Below are 20,902 nucleotides of genomic sequence, written 5' to 3'. Positions count from 1 at the left end.
GTGCTGGAAAGAGTTGAAGAAAAGAGAACCATATTGAAGACTATAGAGAACCGGAGAGGAAATATGATTGGCCACCTGATACGACACGATTCATTTATAACAAACATTATAGAAAGAAAAATTGAAGGGAAGAGAGGAAGGGGTAGACCTAGGATAACATTTATGAAACAAATAAAAGAGAAGGTGCAGGTCGTGTCGTATCGGGAGGTGAAGGTTTTGGCGGGAAGAAGAGAGGAATGGCGGTTACTCCACCGACAAAACGCAGCTCTTAAATAGAGAGAGAGATAACTCCAGCGTGATATTTTATGGTTATGAGTATTTACTCATAGTTACTTATAGTGTTATTAATGAATGTCTACCTACAAATCACCACAACGCCAATACAATAACGTTCAGTGTTGAAGCTAATTGATCACGTAGCCAATTTCGACGCAATAGTCCATTGCCAATACTCGTAAGACAGATTACATTCTAGAATCTAGACACAATATGAAACTCGTGACAAAAGGCTTGATAACTTGGTGCCTATTGCTTAAAAGTTGAACTCGAAATAGTGCTTGACAACTAATTTTTTACCTGGATTATGTTACACACGCTCATTCGCATACACATAGGTACACACACATGCGCATACACATAAACACACACACACACACACAAGCGCGCGCGCACGAGTTCATTCGCATACACATACGTACACACACACGCGCGCATACACATAAACACACATACACACACACACACACACACGCGCATACACAAAACACATACACACACACACACACGCGCGCGCATACACATAAACACATACGCACACACACACACACACACTTATTCGCCAACACATAATACACACACACGGGCATACACTTAAACACTCACACATTCACGTAAAATTTTAATGCATGCCATATTATGCCAAATTTTGTATTAGTTGTAATTTATGAAACAGGTAGAAATATAAAACTTTTACGGTAGAGCGGAGTCTCCTAATACAAGCATTTATGCCTACTTAAAAGGAGGTTCCAGCCCTGATTTCATACAAACAGATTTGATGCTATGTACTAAATGTTACTGCAATAAACTTTTTTATTTTTATATTTTATTTGCATGAATTGAATAAACTCGACGTTTTGATTAAGAAAACCATGTGAATGTGATTTTTCAAAAAGGCGCTTACGACGTTTTGACCACGTATTCAGGTAAACAGAATAACAGTCGAGATTCTTAGACATACAGTCGCTTTTATAAAAAAAAACCGGACCTGTCAAATCTTCAGGTTTGGAAAGCGGACCCTGTGAAAACGGGAAATAATCGCCAATGGGAAATAATTTCAGATTTAGTTCCTTTGTCACTATTATTGAAGACAATTCTCTAAACATTGACAAACAAGTCAGTCCCTGCAACTATACATATAATATCACTTTGTCAACGTAACGGATGTGGGAATATCCGACTTCCCGTATCGATTGTATTAATATTGGTCGTATTATGCGGTTGAATTCAAAGTGCTATAATGTTGGAACTACCTTTGAACAGGGGTAGGTTTGCACTACAGTATCAAATATCTAAAATAACTTGTTCAATTCTAAATCAAGCCTTTGTTTGGGAATGTGTAAAGGAGAGGATGAGGTATGCAGGGTGTTAGCGACACCAGACAAGCAACGGAAACTTTGAGGAATGATTCAGAATATTTATTTTATTATATAATTTATTTCCCCTTTATTTTATTATTTATTTTTATTTTAATATGATTTTCAGTTAATATCAAGTGGAAAAAACACTAAATTTTTCATGAATTTTCCGACAAGAAATTCAACTTGATATTAACTCAGAATTATGAGCTAAATCATCCCCCTCAGTATTCGGTACGGTGTCACTAACAACCTGTATTAAAGAAAAGATTTTCGGTTGGAACTTGGTCTGCGTGGCAAACATCGTGAGGAAACCCACATTTCCGAGAAATACGTTTCGGAGGTATGTGACCTAACCTGTATTGGACACCTTTCGCGGGTGGGAAGGTCAGACAGGCAGTCGCGTCTGTAAAAAACCGGACCTGTCAAAATGAAAGCAATTTCGCTGTTTTTTTTTTAATTATTGCATAAACGAAACAGGGGCGGCCCAAAGAGACCTGGCGACGTTCGGTTGATTGAGAGTTAAAAACGATCGGCATATTATAGGAGCAAGCTACAGAGGCTGCAAAAGATCGCGAGGAGTGGAAATCTGTTATCGAAGCCCTACATCCCAAAAGGGATAAAAGGATTAGAAGAAGAAGAAGATTGCAAAACAATGCACGTCAATCTTAAATACAGCCCCTTCTCGTGCTTGGTTCAAATGTGCCCATTATACTGGCCGCTTTCGCGCACAGTGCGATAAGAATACCCATCAAAAGTACACTGGAAAGTAATCTATTCATCGGCATTAGTCATTCAAACTAATAATATAGTGTACATAACATAAACAGCCTATATACGTCCCACTGCTAGGCAAAGACCTCCCCTCAATCAAACGGAGGGGGTATGGAGCATACTCCACCACGCTGCTCCACTGCGGGTTGGTGGTGTTTTTATGACTAATATCTGGGACCAACGGCTTAACGTGTCTCCGAAATCATCTTACTTTTGCAGACAATCAGGTGATTCAAGCCTGAAAAGTCTTTACCAAAGGACAGTCTCACAAGAAATAGATATAATATAGATATATAAATATAGTGTATCCAACCAAATTTGAAATCAAGTTACACATCCAAGCTAAATCCCAGATCAGTGTTAAGACATTTAACAGTGCGAATAGTTTAAATTCAGCGGGCTACAGACAATAATGGTTGCAGCGCTGGAAATCCTATGCGATTCCGACTCGCAATCTCATTCTATCCTCGCTCGCATAAACATGTAATATTACATTGAATACACGGAGGTATTCGATACAGGGACGGTACGGGGCGATATTCGGAGAGGACACGCTGCGTTTTTTCTTTTATTCATATCGTACATAACATAAACGTCAATAGCTTATACATGTCCCACAGTTGGGCACATAACTCCATGTAATCAACCGGTTAGGTTATTAGTCAAAGAGACTGTAACCTGGAACCTGACAGAGGGCAGCATTAACTGTCAATACAATTCAGAGGTGGAGGACAGGAGTCTTAGCACGGCTTTGAAATAGGTTACTCTGGGCGCGATCTCACTCGCGTCAGACAGAGTACAGCGGGGCAGAAGGCAAAAGGGAAACCACCAACCCGCAGTGGAACAGTGTGGTGGAGTATGCTCCATACCCTCTCCGGTTAACTGAAGGGAGACTTGTGCCCAGCAGAGGGACGTTTATAGTTTCTTTATACATGTTAAGTTATAAAAAATGCTCAAGGTATTGTGTTACTCACACGTGATAAAGCATAGGCGATGAGCCGGTCACTTGTCATCTAAACTAGTTATATCCATCTTAGGACTTCATTATCAGAATTAACTGTCTTGTGATTATCTACCATCTAGATTGAAATTACCTAGTTAAGAATAATTACTAAGTCACCGTCATATTCTGACCCCTTTTTAACGTGAATATCTTCTTGTGGGTGACAGGAAAGATGCATTCAAATTCAACGGTTCCGACAGTAATTATAAATCGTATGTTGCCAATTTTACGCCTTACAATACTGCATGAGACAGTTTTAGGACAAAACAACAAAGTATTTTAAAACTGTTTTAGCTTCTTCTCACTTTATCAGACTACAGCATATGCAACACAACACAATTGAATGCTAAACGTGTTTTACTTTCTCAATTTCTTTGAAGCGTTCCATGCATTGCCAGGTACGATAAGGTGCAAAAGTCCAATCAGTTTCTTACAAAGTAATAACTGGTTGCACTTAAGACCTCCTGGTTACATGTCGTTTCTGTAATAGACCAAAAACACCTACAAAAACATAAATTGTATAATTATGACAACTAATGGTATATAATTTCACCACTTTGTACAAATAATTCGTTAGGCTCAGTGACTGCAGTTTTACTCTTTGATTGTACGAAAACTGACCAATTTTAAGTCGAACTCGCATATTGTGTGTGTTCGAATCCTCACATAAAATAATGTGGCAACACTAGTTTTAAGTTTTAAATTCGACCACAAGATGGCGATTCTCACTCTTTCCCTTCAACTCTTTGCTTAATCATTCAAAATGTAACTATAAAATATAATACTATTAAATACAGTCCACATTTAACTTTTATGTGCAATTTTATTTAAATTTACTCCAGCTCCGCACAGTGTGGACATTTTAAGTGATAGCTAGTTTCATTATGGTTCAGATAAAATTCTATATATAAGACAGGCAGATTTGTCCTATTGGCAACGTTACGATACGGTTCATCACGTTTCGTATCTACTTGATAATTAACTCAGAATAATGTACGGATTCATCCTCCTCAGTATTTGGTGCGGTATCACTAACACCCTGTATTTATTCCGCGGTATATTTCAATATTTCGAGGCACAGTACAAAAATCTGCATGAGCATAAAACTAAGAATATTGCTATCGTATAAAATTAAATAAACATAATCTCTTCTGGGTGTTGTCAACACACAAAATATGTACAAAGTGTATGACTGTCCTTTTTGTGTTTATCATGAAACATGTTTTGTTATGACTGTGTGTATGTGTTTCTATTTATAATCCAAGCAAATGAAATTCTCCTTCAATGGCTTACCTTGGCGGGAAATAGGCGTGAGTTTATGTGTGTATTATGTAGATGTACAGAACACAGAGTAGCAAATAAGCTGTAATTTGTCTTGCATCTAGTTTAATTATGTTAGAACTTACAAAGTTCCAACGCTCCCGATATACTACAGGCACACCCAGGACACTTCATACAAACAACCTCGTTTTACACAGACACTTGACACTACACATTGACATTATCGTGCGCGCATCTGTGTGTGTGGCGTCGTAGGGCTGCCAAATACAATAGCTAATATAACAACAATTTAAAATATAAACAAAACTACGAGCGTGTCGTAAAAGGCGACAAAGAGACAGCGTCCTGTCGAACATGATGGATCATCTGTGAGGATCTGGATCATATCATATCAGACGGTTTATCATTATCCACCTTAGGAATATGTATCAAAAGTGGCTGTAAATAGTTTCTTGATTATTTGTATTTCTGCCCACCCCTTCGGGGATTACGGGCGTGAGTTTATGTATGTATGTGTAAAATTTAAACAACGGTCCGCGCGCAGCCTTCACATCTCAAGACTAAACTATGTTCGAGGGGAGGGGAAGGTAAACCTATCAGACGCTGGTGGGAAGCGTAGAGTTGCCGTCCTGTACCTAGTATTATTCCCTGTTCTATGCTACAGGTATACCCAGGTACACCTAATTCGAGTTAAATTCGTGTCGGTAATCCACAATACAGGATGGTAGCCACTAAACGGGAAGGTGAATAACAAGTGCAGCTGCGTTCAATTACACCTCAAAGCGTGTGCAGGTGTTCCTATACGCTTAGTGCAGAACAAGTTATAAACTTTTAGAACCCTTTCGCAACTTAGAATGTTTTTAGGGTTCCGAACTACAAACGCAGAAACAAAACCTTTATAGGATCATTTTGTTTCCGTCCGTCTGTGTGTCATGTTTTTTTCTTCTCGGGAACGCGTGAAGGTATCAAGTTAAAATTAACATCGAATACTATTGTCTGCGGTCCCTTAAAGCTATAATACAATACATAGGTTATTCAGGAATATTTATCATTGAAACTATAGGTTTATGGTGGAACAAGAAACATAAGTTTGAGACTTGATATCTTCTAAATATCTGGAAAATAACACGTCAATGGTGGTCCCATATTTTGTTGTGGATTCTTGTGGATCATTATTCATTTTCAAATTCAATATTTAACGCCATTACAACCAATGCCACCTAGAGGCAAGTTGCTGAACTATAGAGACAAGCGTGATATTTCAAAAAAGTCATATATATAAGTTCTGCTATTCATCGATAGATGGCAAAAATAAAACGTATCACCGCTGTGCCGCTTGGAGTGGGGGGTGTTAGGTTATTTTCGTTACGTAATTTCTGAATTCGGTCTCCACGCTCAAGGTCCGCGATAGAAGCTATGCAATAGCTTAAAAACAAGCTTCTAAACCAACACAATCTACAGATATCACCATTTGAGCTTTTTGTAATACTTTGTAGATCTATAGGGCACTCTTACAGACATAGAATCATGATATTTAGCAAAGAGGAAAGATTTTACAGCACAAGTAATGGACAAAATCCGAAAATTGTAAATTTGTTGTTCCATCACAAAAAAAATCCGATCAAATGCGAATCCGATTCGTACACCAAGGATTCTAATGCTTACTCTGACTTTGCCGTTGAAAAACTATTCTCTCCGTAATCACGAATTCTTTGTTTGGATATAGGTCGCGATTAGTTTACCAACTGCAAAAAAGTTTAAAAACTATTGCCTCTATAAATCGACTTTGTAGCGAAGCGTGCTTGTAATTCGTCGATTCCAATTAAACACAAACTTATTGAAACGAACTTAATGCTTTATGGGTCTTTGATGAGAGTGGCAGTAGCGAAAGTGGTGTATGGGAATCGTAGTAAGTGGAATTCCGCGGTCTCTGCCTACCCTAACGGGAAATAGGCGTGATCTTATGTATGTATAGTAATGATAAAACACTTTATTGCACACAAGTTAACAAGACTTACTTTACATGAAAAAAATACTTCACCTATACTTACTTTATGTATGTTATAGAATCGAAACACTGTTTATTCTACCATTAACATTATTGCAAAGACCGATAGAGATACAAAAGCACCACGATCTTATATCCAGTGTTGATTATGATTTTTGTTGCCATAATGCAGCAGACATGGACCGTGATTAGTTTACCAACTGCAAATAAGTTTATAATACCTACCTACTGTTGTACGATAGAACTGCGATACGACTGTACGATAGTATCAGTCCGCTTTCTCTTCCGTATCACACTATACTGTATTCAGTACAGTCCAGTTTGCATCCATTAGTGGAATGTGCAGCATTGTCCGCGAAATAACAAGTTTGCATTGAAACCACCCTCATTGTTCTCGCATATGAGAGAAAAAAAATGACAATTAATCAGGCGGAAACTGGGTCCATTTCATATTGCACGGAATTGTATCGCGGACAATGTATAATCTATGTTTAATGTGAGAGGGAAAATGTGAGTAGTTGAGACAAAGAGTGGTCTGTTTTTCATCCTGATAAATATACATTATAATTATAATTAACAGTCTTGTGGTTAGAGCGTTGGGGTTAGCGTTCGGGTTTTACTTCCAATGGGTACGTTGAAATAACTTTGTGGAACTGTCCTTTGTTTGGCTACTACATTGCAGGCTAAATATCCTGATTGTGCGAAAGAGTAAGTTGATTTCGTGCTTCGGAAGCCACGGATAACCCGCCCAAATTGTAGTGTATCCGTGTGTTATGTCGATTGTTGAAATCTGCTCCGCCCGCTGATGCCCACGCGATCCTAAAGCGGCCTTAGGGATATATTTTGAGCTAGTAGCTAGAACCAACGACAGAAGGCACTTTTGATACAAAATTGATGGATGAACCATTCATATTATGGAATACTAAATTTGTACCAATTAAATGTTATTTCAGTGGAGCGCTCTATTACATATTTGTTTTTAATTACCAGACGTTTACTTACATTATAATTTGAAGGCAGATATTCTATCCATTACACTTACTGCGGACTTAGTGCCGTTATTTTAACTAAGAAGGAACAAGGTGAGTACTTACTAAATAAATATTATATAAAACTAAATAACTAAGAATGGCAAAGAAAAAGAACGATTTGTCTTTGTTTCTTTTTCGTTAAGATCTTAAAATCTTCAAAACTAGATTGAATAAGCATAAGCTGTCTAACTTTCCAACCGTGGCGGAAAAACCAGGCGTTTTGGAAGTCCAAATCACGTTTCTCAAGAATAGAGGTTTTCTGAGGTTTTCCTTCATTGCTGATCTCGCGATAATCGTTTATTCGAAAGTTATTGGTTTAACGAACCTGCGACTTAACAATAAGAGTCAAGCGTTCTTCCAACTGGGTTACCGCGGCGTGGTATGACACCCATCACAATGATTTACCCGCTGTGATCGAGACTAAGTACACCTTCGATATTCACAGATAAATGGTCCGAGTTCTCTGAATATCGGTGCTAATCTGGATTCGCGCATGAATATTCAGAATTGGGATCTGTACGCGAAGGAATAGGCGCAGTGACGATCGACGAAATGGTTTGGAGGAGGCATCATTATTATTAACCAGTCCATTCACAAAACTACAATTTGGCTTAATGTTTTCTGTCTAAATAGACAGAAAAGTACTGTCTTGAGTAAGTTGTTTTTATTACGTGTTTTGATTGTAAGTTATGTGTTATTCCGTGTTTTGTATTTTATCTGTTGGTGTCCCTTTATAATAAACTTATTTTTCTTTCTTTCTTTCTCTCATTTATATTATAGCCTAACTTTTCTTGAGGAATATTTTCATTTTTGATATATTATAAGGTGAAATGCAATAACATCTTAACATCGTCTTTTAACGTAGTACCAAAAGTCAGCCAACTATTAATTTGACACATCCATACATATTCTTTCCTCATCAAGTATTCAGTACCGAATTATACAGTATTGTTGACCGCCCGGATGTAAGGTTATTCGGTCCAATGATGGTCCAGAGACGTGATATTATACTCTTTACCTAATTTTGGTAGTTTTAATGTTATGGAATATGTTGTCGCCGAACGAAGTTAAGACTCATTTGGCCAAAACTCTATGGTCCAGTACATTTTAAAAGAAATATAATGGCGGACATTTTTAAGAAGAAAGCAAGAAAAGAAGACAGTTGACGATCGGGCGCGAAAAGGATTGGTCGTGGTTGAACTACAGATATTTAATTATATTAGTCGTAATGAATAAATACATGTAATTGGTAGATAATCAAAACAAATAAAAGTGTATAATGAATGTTGGATGTCAATATAAATGTCTATGAACTAATATGTTTACCGTTACTGTAGTGCTAACTGCCACCGGCTTGCCTCTCTTATATGTCGTCACATTATTGTCGTTGCGTTTGAATATGGTGTGTAGATCAGCTGTTGGAATAGTACATTTTCTTTCGCACTAGGGCCTAATCTAAAGTGCAGTCTAGTAACTAGACTGTATCTTTCTGTCCTGCTCTCACACGCACCACTTTATAGCGTAAGAGCTATTGGCGGAATTTTCATTAGTAGTATCTCTTGTTATTCAGTATTTATAAATCCTCGGCAGATATACGCTCCACGCACTCAGACATCGGCCATAACCATTCCAAAACACACTTCTCTACCGGTCTCATGGCTTACATAACCATACCACTGCCACTCCAGAGTACTAATCCATTGAGCTATATTTGTTAGTTTAGTTCTATAAAGCGTGGTCTCCAGCGATTTCGCCCAACATCGCACGATATCTTATCTCGCGACTTTGTTATAGTTGAAGAGAGAAGTAGTCTCGAGCGAAAGGCGACGTCGTGCGATATCGCAATATCGCAAATGTCTCTGAGGACGACGCTTAACACCTTCTTCTCTTCGTGATATAATACGTAGAAGTCTTAAAGAACATACCTACACTCTGATAAAGTATTTGCGAACGCAAACACTCGGTTAATAAGAAAAATAAAGCACTAAAATTCACTTTTCCCACGGATACTCGAAGTATATTTTACCAAATCCTGGAAGTGATATCAAGTTAATTCCGGTTAACACGGTAATGCTGAAGACACCGTAAAAATGAAATACTGTAATACATTACTCTGTGCTCAGCTGCAGTGTGCGTTGTTTTTGTTAAGCAAACTCAGAGAGCTTCAGTTATAGATACGCAAAATATGGTCCCTCCGTCTGATCTTATTTTTAAACGCCTGCGTCGTCTCTCGTCAGGGAATCGTGAAAACACTCAGAAAGAGAGAAATGATAGAAGGAGAGAAATGTGGTTATACAGGTATGTGACCAAGCCTGTAATCTATTTATTTTTAATACGATTAACTATCCCCTTTGGCGTTGGACTGAATGATGAAATTCTGGCACGGATTTTTGTCAGTAGTGGAAGTGCTATACAACATGTCATATTGGAAAAATTCAGTCTTTTTACATTGCCTATCTAGTTGTACATTTTAATTTATAATATCATTGAGTTACATAAGCAAAGTTGTTATGTTAGTTAAGTTATGACAAATGTACGCAGTGGGGTTTACTAAACGGGGACATCGTTGTATTTTTTTTTTTGTAGGATTTTGCGTATAATTTATTGTGTAACTACATAAGTTTTGATGCAGGCCTAGGGAATGCAATCCCGACTCGAGATAGCAAATTCGAGATCCTGAGAGAATGAACATATCAATATCTCGAAATCCCGAAATTTTCGGGATCTCGTCTAATTCATCAACAACAACAACAACAAACATACATATAACATAAATAGCCTATAAACGTCCTACTGCTGGGCACAGGCCTCCCCTCAATCAACCGGAGGCTGTATGGAGCATACTCCACCACACTGCTCCACTGCGGGTTGGTGGAGGTGTTTTTACGGCTAATAGCCGGGACCAACGGCTTAACGTGCCCTCCGAAGCACGGAATCATCTTACTTTTTCTGACAATCAGGTGATTCAAGCCTGAAAAGTCCTTACCAAACAAAGAACAGTCTCACAAAGTGATTTCGACAATGTCCCCATCGGGAATCGAACCCGGACCTCCAGATCGTGAGCCTAACGCTCTAACCACTAAACCACGGAGGCTGTTACAACAAACAACTAACAACAACTTTGTATCAACAGTAGCTGCAAGTTGTCTTTGATTACTTGTGGCTCTGCCCACCCCATTAGGGATTACGGGCGTGAGTTTATGTATGTATGTGTATGTCGACTAATTAATAAAAAAAATGTATAGTTAAGATGGCTGAAAATGATGAAAACTGCTTGTTTGTAATAGTTAGGTTAATTAAAACAAAATATTTTTTTGAAAGAAAACAAAAACCTTTATTCTTCAATATTACTAACTAAATAATTAAGGTCTTTGGAAATCAGCATAATCTAATCAAAAAGTATAACTCAAGGAGATTCGCCCAATCCCGAAAAAAATTATGAGATCTCGCGAGATCGGGGGATTGCATCCCTGGCCCCACCTAACACTTAGTTCAAAGGAGATACGAAACATCTCCACCATGTTAGGGGATACACGACACGAATTTTGTACCGGGCTTATGTGTTAGACATCAGCGGATTACCTACATAGAAGTAAGGGCTACAACGCCGTCTCAGTGGTCTAACTGCTCCCGTGGTCTAGTGGTTAGAGGATTGGGCTCACAATCTGGAGGACACTGTCGAAAATTACTGTATGAGACTGTCCTTTATTCGGCTAATATATTGCAGGCTGAATCACCTGGTTGCCTGAAAAAGTAAGATGAAAGCAAGATAAGCCTTTGGTCCCGGTTCGCTAGCCCAAATACCTCCACCAACCCGCACAGCACCGGAGGATTCCGGTTGCTTGAGGGGAAGTCTGTGACCGGTATATAGGCTACTTATGTTATGTTTACGTCATGTATTATTATACTAGTTAGATAAGCATATTGATATAGTGCCTAATCCAATAGACTAAAAAAATGTTAAGTGAGTAAGGTGAGTGAGTGGGTTAGTGTAGTCAGTGTGTGTGTTAACACCTTCACTGTGTATGAGGCAATAAATTTGAAACTCATTCTTGCATGTCCCATATGTGGGGCACATTTTTTCTTGCCGTAGTATGTCTCATCATCATCATCGGCCCATTAACGTCCCCACTGCTGGGGCACGGGCCTTCCCTATGGATGGATAGGGAGATCGGGCCTTAAACCATCACGAGGACCCAGTGCGTGTAGTATGTCTATGTACATAAATTCAAATGTGTGCAATATCATTTAAAATTACATTGCACATGAGGGGTTGGTATTAATTTTCAGTTAGACAGTGAACGTGTTAAGTTGGTTAAAAAGTTATCACGTAATTTTCACCCAACGACAGTCGACCAACCATGTTAAACTAAAACAATTTCCATCTAAAACTTGTAACAGCGTCCCAAAATATACAGTAACTGCTCTATATCGTTACAAAGCATTTTATGGTCGACTTGGCCTCTAATCCGACAACCCGACGGATCAGGCCGTCGGGCGGACATCCGGTCGGACATCTGACGCTTCGCCCGACATGTTGGATGAATATTCAAATTGGACACGCGCTTGTAAACGTACGTGGGTTTGAATATTGTTTCGGTTTGTTTAAAGATTCTCGGAATTGGAAATGTTGTACTGTTAGCCGTAAACGGTATGCCTTTGACCGATCTACATTTCCAGAGAGTATCTCCAATGAAAAGCAATGGATACCGCGCGTTCCTAAATAAATCTGATTTTATCATCTTGTCATCTTTTTGCACCAATGAGTTATCAATCCATCTTAAGTGCAGTTTTCACAGACACAGTTCACAGAGTACAAGGGAGCAGCTTAACAACAGTGGCTGCAAGTTTTCTTTGATTACTAACCTATGATGTTCCCTACCCACCTTATGGGCGTAAGTTTATGCATGTATGAAGTGTCCTTTAGTCAATCATCCAAGTACTAGACTTGTAGCACTCTTACAAGGGTCATCCCTCGTCCACCCATTGCAAGTACCAAAAAGTCACGTCAAAAAAATGACACTTAAACTCACGACTACTTATATCCCAATTCTGGTAGTCAGAGGTACATCCATCGCAAGATGAACTAAGTATCCACACCTCACTGAGCTTTCTGTTGGACTAACGTGATAGGTGATGAGCCGTATCGCCATCTCGCCATTTCGTTTCGTGTGTGCGTTGTCTTTTGATGTGATGTCATAATAATGTATTGTATGTATGTAATCTGTGTCTGTGGTGTCCTAAATAATAAATGTTTCTTTCTTTCTTTTCTTTTTTTCATCTATAATGGTTGAGTCAAGTATGTTAGTGAGAATAACTAGTAAACATTAAAACCAATCCAAATCTTATCTTATATCTTAGCCTCTTGCATACAATACATTATCAAAAATAAAGTTTTTTGTAACTCGCTCTGGCAAGTCGGTATGCAAAAACTTAAATTACACGTCAACTACTGGCAACACTGGTATGAAAGATGCATATTGTTCCCGCTGCAGGCACGTACACTGAGATATTTGTTTTACAATTTTAATGCTAGCAACATTCCATGGAATGAAAAAATCTGAACGAAAATTTTGCTGGACAAACAAAGTGGACGTTGTTTATTTACATGTAAGTTAGGAATGTTGTTGATGTCTTTTTTAATACGTTTCATAATAAATGTTTTGTAAAAATGTGTCCGGTGTACCTTCCTCTCACTCATCACACAATTTGATAATTATTTTTAAATTGACTAGATAGTATTAGAATTGTTATTATAACAAAAAATCGATGACACGGTTTTTAATAAAATATCATAATAATATTTTGTATATAAAAAACTGCACTATAATATCACTTCTTCTTCTATCGTGTGGGTTGTGAGGTGAATGGCCAACCTCATCAACCCTGGTGTCAGGGTTATTATTGAGCCGTCAAAAGCCCCTGAAATGGCTCATGTAACGACTGCTTACTTACATCAGTAAGTAGTAACCGGGACCAACGGCTTAACGTGCCTTCCGAAGCACGGGTCATCTTACTTTTTGGACAATCAGCCTGTAATGTCCTAACCAAACTGGGGATCAAAAAGTGATTTTTGTGATATGTCCCCACCGGGATTCGATCTCGGGACCTCCGGATCGTGAACGCTGTAATATCATGAGCTCAGAATTGATAATTCGAAATTTATCTTTTTTTTACCCTCTATTGAATTGTTCCATTTACCTAGATCAAAAGTTGCTCTATATTATTATAAGTAGGTACCTATTTGACCCGTTTGGGATATTGAGCGGATATTATTCAATTGTTTATTCGTGTTCTATATCGTCGCTGGAAATTTCAATTGACGTAAGGGACAAATGACAGGTTTTCAGGAGAAACAAAAAACATTTCTTGATACTTAAAGTCTCATAACTTTCGTCATTGTAAACGTATTGAAAGACGTTAAATACCATAATTCTTATAATTTTCTTGTCTACCACTTAAAAATAGAATTACTTTAATAACTAGCAAAATAAGAAAGTTACTAACCCTTACGCCCTTGTGTTATTTAAAAAACTTCCCTTACAACTATTAGGTAAACATTTTTTTTTGCATTTTTGGGTTGTAAAGGTCAGTTTTTTAAATATTTTGGTAAAATATTGAAGTAAAGGTCTGTAAAAATTCACAACAATTGGTTAAAATCACTTATATTTATTGAAATTATAGTTGAATTTTATTTTGAGACATCTAAACACTATGTGCTTGAATATGTTTGCCGATTTTTAATAATAGGCAAATTAAAAAACACATACTTATTAAACATTTGTGTCATTTTAAACTTACTCGTATTGTATCTAGTTTTGATGAAATGCAGGTAAATTACCTATAGTCTTAGGTTATCAGATTGAGAACAACATACAACAGAATTGACAGAATCGCACTTCACAGACACATTTTTCTTTTTAGCTTTCGGCATCATTAAAAAGTATCGCCCCTTCGATTTGAATTCTAAACAAAACGTGTCCTACTCTGATGGCGCTTGAACACAACCACTGTGAACGCAACTGAGGAGCCTAGCCATTACCGTGGGTCGCGAACCCGCGAGCGGGTACGGGTAGGGAGGGCCACAAGGCTCCGTCCTCTCCTTTACTATTTTCAAGGTATACTAGTGACATTCCCAAATCCCCTAAGACCGAACTAGCTTTATTTGCGGATGATACAGCCATCTATTCTTCGTGCCGTGGTCGAGTTATGATGACCGGAATTCTCCAACGCGCGGCCTTGGGCAAGTGGTTTCGCAAATGGAGAATCGAGGTAAAACCGGAAAAAAGTGCAGCGGTGTACTTTTCAAAGGGCTATTATAACACGCCACGGTCACGCCGTTAACTTAAAGTCATCAAGATGTTTGGCAAGCCGATCCCTTGGGAGGAGCAAGTCAAATATCTCGGCGTAGTCTTAGATAGACGTCTTCCTTTCAAGGCCCATATCAAACGTGTGCGCGATCGCGCCGCGTGTGTAATGGGCCGTCTTCATTGTCTCCTTAACAAGCGTAGTAAATTGCATCCTTCCGATCATGACCTATGCAGGGGTAGTTTTTGCTCACGCGAGACTCTCTCAAATCCACTGCCTACAGGTAATACAAAATCGTTTCATGCGGAAAGCCACGGGACCTCCGTGGTTCCTTCGAAATGAAAATCTGCACATTGACCTAGGTCTGCCAACCATTGCCGAATGGCTCAAATTAGCTTCAAAACTTTTTTCGATTCTGCTCCGCACCACCCAAATCCTTTGGTAGTTGCGGCTTCTGAATACATCCAGCTTAGGGACGGTACTGAAAAGTATCGGCGTCCGAAGGACGTTATATACGATCCCGACGACACGATTACTCTAGTCATAGTTGCAGCCAATCAGCTCGCGACTCCAAACACTTCAGGACCCCGATACCGACCCCACCGGCGTGGTCGACGACTTCCCTCAAGCAGCGCTTAATCGCTATCGACCCACTAGAGTCGATTAATTTCTTCAAATATTTTTCCTCTCAGACGACGCCCTGAGCCGAGGTTCGCGCCCAACTGGGCACCCTCAGACCTGTTCTCTTAAACGTTGTACCGGGTGAGAGCCTTCAGCGCTCGCCATTTTTCCGGCCAAGTAGTTAATGCCATCTGCGGCAAATCAACATAAGTCACGTCAAAAAAAGGGTGTGGAGGAGATTCGGTGCACGTACACGTGGGCGTAGGCATAAAATGTACGGCGAAAGAGTTGAGTAGTGTAATAAGGTCTTAAGCGAAGTTCTATCTTTGTTTATTTCTAAATGAAAGAATAATATAATTAGTATACCAGTTTAGGTTGTATGGTAAATATAAAACTACAAGATTTTTAAAACAGCGGACTCATTGCTAGTTACGTCGTGTTAATACGTGTAGACATAAATGACAAAATAAATAACCACAGTTACTTACGTCCCTATATCAATATTGTTTGTTATAATTTCATGTTAGCTTTAGTGTCGTAAAAGACATTGTCATAATTTAAATAACTTTTTTATAAATCAAGACCCTTACATCACTTAAGTAAAAAAATTGTGATATACGTCATACTTTCAAAATCCTGGGTCCTTTACGCCGTTTTATTCAAAAATATCAGAAAATTCAATCGTTAATAAAATAAAAAATATGAGGGCTATTGGTATTTCAAATGTATCAATCGATGGAGAAAAACAAGCTCTATCGAATAATGCAATAAAAAAAAATTGGCCAAATGTCCCTTACAGCAATTGAAATTTCCAGCGACGATATTACTTACTTCAGAAGAAACAAATTACACATAAGTGAGTAAACGGTTTAGTAGATTTTCCTTTTTTTTGTTATTATTTTATTGCTTATATCTCAAAAACTGTAAACAATATAATAACATTATTTTATAAATTAAATTTTCTATAAATTAGGCATTGAAACACATTTTAATATTGTTATCCGTTTTTGAGATATAGCGCAAAGGGTGAAACGCGTATAACCGATTAATTGATAGGTACCCGGTTGTAATTGTCACAAAATTTGTATGTGTATTATTATAGTAAATATCACATTAAGTCTAAGTTAGTAAAATAACAAAAAAAAAACGTGTATTTTCCAGCTTTTTTATTTTGGCTATCCCGTCGAAACGATAGTAGATACAAGCGTCAAACTTGGTGAAATAATTATGCAAATCCTAAAATTGAATGTTAAATAATTAAAACCATAGTTAGATAGGTCAGTATGGACGCGCCGATGTTTTCTATATCCGTTTCTCGTCATCGTCACCGGCTTTCCTTTTCAAGTGGATCGGAGTGCTAATTCGAACCCCAGTACCAGATTTGCACCAATGAGTAATTAATTTATCTTAAGTGTAGTTTTGAGGAGTTCGGTGGCGCAGCGGTCAACGCGCTCGGTCTGCGATTGTTGAAGTTAAGCAACTTTCGCGAAGGCCGGTCATAGGATGGGTGACCACAAAAAAAAAAAAAGTTTTCATCTCGAGCTCCTCCGTGCTTCGGAAGGCACGTTAAGCCGTTGGTCCCGGCTGCATTAGCAGTCGTTAATAACCATCAATCCGCACTGGGCCCGCGTGATGGTTTAAGGCTCGAACTCCCTATCCATCCATAGGGAAGGCCCGTGCCCCAGCAGTGGGGACGTTAAAGGGCTGATGATGATGAAGTGTAGTTTTCACTAACACAGTTGGCTCAACTGTTATAGACTGTGATACGGCTCACCACCTATCACGTTGGTCTAACAGAAAGCTCGGTGAGGTGTGGGTACTTAATTCATCTTGCGATGGGTGTACCTCTGTCTACCCCAATTGGGATATAGTCGTGAGATTATTTTATGTTGTTATTTCTCAACATACTGTCGAAATGGGGCACTTCATCTATTCAGCTAACGTGTAAGCATAAATGACACAATTTTGTTAATGTTTAAACTCAAAGCAACTACTTACAAAATGTAATATTATATGCTGTCAAAGGGAATTCTCGCTTTATAACGAAAATAAACTAAGAGAGAAAATGTTCAGTTTGGAAAATAAGTGGCTACCTGCAAAATAGTGACAAAGAAAAGTGGTTTCGCGGCGAGCTCTCATAGCCCCTACCGTTTGTTTTGTGAACTCGATAATTACTCGAACTCGTTAAACCAATTCATACTCCGTTAAATATAGCTTGATTCATGTGACATCCTGTCAAAAGCCCCAATCACGCGACACAATTTTACGATAGGATATAATATCTCTTTCACACCATACATAAATAGCCTATATACGTCCCACTGCTGGGCACAGGCCTCCTCTCAATCAACCGGAGAGGGTATGGAGCATACTCCACCACGCTGCTCCACTGCGGGTTGGTGTAGGTGTTTTTACGGCTAATAGCCGGGACCAACGGCTTAACCTGTCCTCCGAAGCACGGAATCAACTTACTTTTTCGGACAATCAGGTGATTCAAGCCTGAAAAGTCCTTACCAAACAAAGGACAGTCTCACAAAGTGATTTCGACAATGTCCCCATCGGGAACCACACACCATTCACACCATTTTATACTAAATTCCTGGTATACTTCTTAACTGATTAAGTACAGCCTTACCATCATTTCTACTGAATGAGAAAAAATTACTGAAAGAAAGGTCCCCGCGGAAAAAAAACTATTTTACTAGATACAGCTCATCTGGTTATCAATCCGAGCATATAAATATCGACTAAGGCATTGGCGCGGATTCAAGTACACACCATCTAAGTTCATTTCAAGTTATACCTGTCATTTTCTTATCGGCCAAAAATAAAAGACGGGATTTAGACTGGCATAAATTTTATGATTTCAATTTCATGCAGAAAAAGCATCAGAATTAAATTGACAACTCACGTCAAACGGGTTGCATATCAGCTAGATACCTATTTTATTCGCCCGGGCTACCCATTCAATCATTTTGAAATTGACACTTGTCAATCATCCATCCCATTTCTTTTAGGCGGATAAGAAAATGACAGGTATAACTTAAAATAAAATTAGGTGTCTGCTGGAATCGGGGCCAAAGTCCCAGTTTTATTATGATGGTCTATTATGGACTATGAGGACATAATCGTGATACAACAATATCCCCATAGTTGAAGTAATCAGTATTACTTACATCCATCGCAAGATGAACTAAGTACCCACACCTCACCGAGCTTTCTGTTAGACCAACGTGATAGTTGGTGAGCCCTATTGCCGCGCTGTTTATAATGGTCGAGCCAACTGTGTATGTTAATTACTCCATTGCCATATAATTTATCATATTTTTAAAATTTCACTCCTAATAAAAGTGACTAAAGTGAGTATCAATCGAGAACCGATGGTACACCATTGTTGCTCCCTATGGATCCGACATAGTTTTCGTTAAAGTGGCTTGTTGCCCTCCTGTTTCGAACCGCTTTTGTATGCAATTGTGTCCAGTCTGACGTTTATGCTTTTACCTGTGTTACCAGATAAATGTCACCAATACACCGATGCGGGAGAATTGATATTTTGTACCGCGCCACAATGGATTCACCCGTACGAATGTTATTTACATGCCTACGTTTTGGAGATAATGGGAGTATGATGTTAACATTTGCTGCGTTGTTCTTTTGAATGTCGTGAGTTGTTGTGATTATTGGAGTGTTGGGAAGTTATTATGCTGTATAATTGAGTAGCATTACTCTCGACAATATACCCAACTACGCTAGACAGAAGTAAATACATCGCAAGATGAACTAAGTATCCACGCTTCACCGAGCTTTAGACCGACGTGTAGGTGGTATTAGTATTTAGAATTCCACGGTATTGTTTAGTTGTTTTGACTTTACATGACATAATATATATTTTTACCGACTTCAAAAAAGGAGGAGGTTCTCAATTCGCCCTTTTTTTTCACGATGTCAATTTGCGATAAACTATTAGAGTTATATACTGATACTGTAATTAATTTCGACATTTTGACTGTGTAACTGAAAATTAGATATCAACCCCTCACGTGCAATGTTAGTTTTAAAACAAACATTGGAATCTATGTACATAGACACACTATGGCTAGAAATCATGTGCCCCACATATGGGTCATGCACGTATTAGTTTCAAATTTATTGCCCCATATAAGGTTCATACACAGTGAACGTGTTAAGGGCTTTTGTATAATGTACATGATGCTAATAAATAAACGAATGAATGAATTATGAAGTACGGAACTCAAAACGAAAGCTAAAAAAAAACGGTCGATCAACCAATGTCATATCGTATTCTGGATTAAGTACTTAATTTAAATAAGGCGATTATCACACGGCACTGCGCACCGACGCGCGACGCGGATGTTGGAAATGCGGTTCTAATGTCGCGACTCACGTTGACTTGTATGTAATCCGCTAATGCCAAACACTACACGAGCGCCGCTCATCCGCGCCCCGGACTCCTCATACAAAACACTTCGTTTTACACAGACACTACACATTGACGTTATTGTACACGCGCATCTGTGGGTGTGACGTCTGACGCCCATGCGGTTGAAGACTAAAGTAAGACCGAGGGGGTGAGGTAAACCTAGCTCAGCCGCTAGTGGGGAGCGGATGAGGATGCCTATACTTATTATTCCTTATTCTATGTCCGCGCGGTGAGAAGGTATTGCATTATTAGGCATCAGCGGATTACTAACAAACCAATGTAACTTTAAGAACCGTGTGATAATCACAGGTTCGAACCCAGCACAGCCCTAAACTAATGATTGTCGAATTTGTATTCGAATTCATGTTTGGATCATAAATTATTATCACGTGCTCAGCGGTGAAGAAAAACATCGTGAGGAAACCCATATTACCGAGAAATACATGTGACCTTACCTGTATTAGGCTGGTTTTTCCTTTGCGGGCTGGAAGGTCAGACAAGCAGTCGATTCTGTAACAAACCGGACCTGTCAAATCTTTTGGTTACATAAGCGAACCCTGTAAAAAACAGAATAATGCTAGGGGGATGATTCAAACTTTAATTAGTGACAAAAACAAATAAACACCTATATTCTAAACAAAATTATATTAAAATCCACTCAATAACATCGGAATAAATACAATTTAAGGGCACCTTGTATCAATGAGATTGCAAGAAAATTATACAACTTTTATATTCGAAATTTCACTGAGCATTATTATAAAATACAATGTAAAGTTTAACTGAGACATGTAATGTGAT

The 20,902-nt window shown here is 38.6% G+C and overlaps 1 protein-coding gene across 1 annotated transcript in view; it reads right to left on the bottom strand.

The window, feature by feature from the left end:
• LOC126377396 (zwei Ig domain protein zig-8-like) overlaps positions 1-20,902 on the bottom strand; it is a 467,377-nt gene extending 446,475 nt beyond the window's left edge. Inside the window, exons 1-2 of the mRNA XM_050025130.1 lie at positions 20,795-20,902; positions 20,557-20,611 (exon numbers count right to left, since the gene is read on the bottom strand). The gene's annotated coding sequence lies outside the window, so the exon portion shown is untranslated. The remainder of the gene's footprint in view (positions 1-20,556; positions 20,612-20,794) is intronic.

Source organism: Pectinophora gossypiella, chromosome 23 (genome assembly GCF_024362695.1).
Source record: "Pectinophora gossypiella chromosome 23, ilPecGoss1.1, whole genome shotgun sequence".
NCBI classification, from domain to species: Eukaryota; Metazoa; Arthropoda; class Insecta; order Lepidoptera; family Gelechiidae; genus Pectinophora; species Pectinophora gossypiella.
This window is presented reverse-complemented; position numbering and strand designations above follow the sequence as displayed.